At 46.0% G+C, this 2,853-nt stretch overlaps 1 pseudogene across 1 annotated transcript; it reads left to right on the top strand.

The window, feature by feature from the left end:
* Positions 1 to 290: 290 nt before the first annotated feature.
* Positions 291 to 1,952, top strand: LOC112618742 (annotated as a pseudogene). The gene has a single exon (XR_003118120.1). The product of XR_003118120.1 is annotated as a CWF19-like protein 1 pseudogene (transcript).
* Positions 1,953 to 2,853: the final 901 nt, after the last annotated feature.

Genomic DNA, 2,853 nt, shown 5'->3' with positions numbered 1-2,853 from the left:
TGGTTTATAACATTTCTCGGTTCTTACTAAAGAATAGACTTTAGAATGGCCACATATTAAAATGATGGAATTACTTTTATCCTTTGTGTTCTTTGCTTCTCCAGTTAAATAAGTGAGATTGACTTTATTGCTATGTTTTATCATCATTTAATGTGAGAGCCTCATATCAAAAACCCATTAATATTTACAGTATGCTAACTTCTCTACAAATATCCAAAAGTCACAATCTTAGCATCCTGAGTGACTTCAGTAATACAGCTTAATAAAAATAACAATGAAGTTGAGATTCGCATTCCCAATTTTAGGTGGCAGTCACAACTCATACTATTCGGACAGATGGCACAGAAACCGCTGCGCCTCTTGGCTTGTGGAGATGTTGAAGGAAAGTTTGATATTTTGTTCAATAGAGTTCGAGCAATTCAGAAGAAAAGTGGAAACTTTGATCTGCTGTTGTGTGTAGGAAATTTCTTTGGCTCCACCCCAGATGCTGAATGGGAGGAGTATAAGACTGGCATCAAGAAAGCTCCTATTCAGACATATGTGCTTGGTGCTAATAACCAGGAAACAGTAAAATATTTCCAGGATGCTGATGGATGTGAATTAGCTGAAAACATTACTTATCTGGGTCGTAAAGGTATCTTCACTGGAAGCTCGGGGCTGCAGATTGTGTACCTCAGTGGCACAGAGTCCTTAAATGAGCCAGTACCAGGTTATAATTTTAGTCCCAAGGATGTGTCTTCTCTGAGAACGATGCTGTGTACAACCTCCCAGTTTAAGGGCGTTGATATCTTGCTCACATCCCCGTGGCCCAAGTACCTGGGGAACTTTGGGAATTCTTCTGGAGAAGTGGATACCAAAAACTGTGGTTCTGCTTTGGTTTCCAGTCTTGCCATGGGCTTGAAACCAAGATATCATTTTGCTGCTTTGGAAAAGACCTATTATGAGAGGCTTCCAGATCGAAACCATATCGTTCTACAGGAAAATGCACAGCATGCCACCCGGTTTATAGCTCTGGCAAATGTTGGAAATCCAGAAAAGAAAAAGTATCTTTATGCATTCAGTATTGTTCCCATGAAGCTAATGGATGCAGCAGAACTGGTAAAACAGCCTCCGGATGTCACTGAAAACCCTTACAGAAAATCTGGGCAGGAAGCATCCATAGGAAAGCAAATTCCTGCCCCTGTGGAGGAATCAGCCTGTCAGTTTTTCTTTGATTTAAATGAAAAGCAGGGAAGGGAGCGTTCATCCACAGGTAGAGATAGCAAATCTTCTCCTCACCCAAAGCAGCCTCGCAAACCTCCTCAGCCTCCAGGACCCTGCTGGTTTTGCCTTGCTAGCCCTGAAGTGGAAAAGCATTTGGTGGTCATTATCGGCACACATTGCTACCTCGCCCTGGCCAAAGGAGGCTTATCTGATGACCATGTCCTCATCCTGCCCATTGGACACTACCAGTCAGTGGTGGAGCTTTCAGCAGAGGTGGTAGAAGAGGTGGAGACGTATAAGGCCACACTGAGACGGTTCTTTAAGAGTCGAGGGAAATGGTGTGTTGTATTTGAGAGAAATTATAAGAGCCATCACCTCCAGCTACAGGTCATTCCTGTCCCAGTCAGCTGCTGTGCTACTGATGACATTAAAGATGCCTCATTACCCAGGCCCAGGAGCAGCAGATAGAGCTGTTGGAAATCCCAGAGCACTCTGACATTAAGCAGATGGCACAGCAAGGAGCAGCATATTTTTATGTTGAACTTGACACAGGAGAAAAGCTTTTCCACAGAATTAAAAAGAATTTTCCTTTGCAGTTTGGAAGGGAGGTCCTGGCCAGTGAAGCCATCCTTCATATTCCAGGTAAGTCTGACTGGAGGCAGTGTCAGATCAGTAAGGAAGACGAGGAGACCCTGGCTCGCCGCTTCCGGAAAGACTTTGAGCCCCGTGACTTTACTCTGGATGACTAAACAAAGGTAAGATCTTTTTATGAACTTCATAGGAAGTAGTAGAGCCTTTTTCTTTTTTTTTTTAATTAAAAGAATTTTTTTCGAGACAAGGTCTCGCTCTGTCACCCAAGCAGGACTGCAGTGGCGCAGTTGTGGCTCGCTGTGGCCTCAACCTCCTGGGCTCTAGAGTTCTTCCCACCGCAGCCTCCTGAGTAGCTGGGACCACCAGGTGCATGCTACCATGCCTGGCAAACTTTTTAAATTTTTGGGTAGAAGGTAGAGACGGGGGTCTCCCTGTGTTGCCCAGGCTGGTCTGTAACGCCTAGGCTCAAGGGATCCTCCGCCTTGGCTTCTTAACCTGCTGGGATTATAAGCATGAGCCACCATTCCTGGCCTAGAAGCATATTTTTAAAGAAACTACAATCTCCCATGGGGACTGTTTCCCCGCCTCTTTTGTGCAGTCCCATGGAACTTGCCTGCAGCAAGAGGCCTAAGATTGAATCTTTTTGGGGAAAAGTCATTCTAGGATGAAAATCCTATGTTAAGGCTGGGCGTGGTGGCTCACGCTTGTAATCCCAGCACTTTGGGAGGCCGAGGCGGGCCGATCACAAGGTCAAGAGATGGAGACCATCCTGGCCAACATGGTGAAACCCTGTCTCTGCTAACAGTACAAAAATCAGCTGGGTGTGGTGGCACGCGTCTGTGGTCCCAGCTACTCAGGAGGCTGAGGCAGGACAATTGCTTGAACCTGGGAGGTGGAGGTTGCAGTGAGCCAAGGTCGCACCACTGCACTCCAGCCTGGGTGACAGAGCAAGACTCTGTCCAAAAAAAAAAAAAATCCTATGTTAAAAGCATGTCGCCAGGCACAGTGGCTCATGCCTGTAATCCCAGGACTTTGGGAGGCCGAGGCAGGTGGATCACC

This window comes from Theropithecus gelada, chromosome 2 (genome assembly GCF_003255815.1).
Source record: "Theropithecus gelada isolate Dixy chromosome 2, Tgel_1.0, whole genome shotgun sequence".
Classification (NCBI taxonomy): Eukaryota; Metazoa; Chordata; class Mammalia; order Primates; family Cercopithecidae; genus Theropithecus; species Theropithecus gelada.
This window is presented reverse-complemented; position numbering and strand designations above follow the sequence as displayed.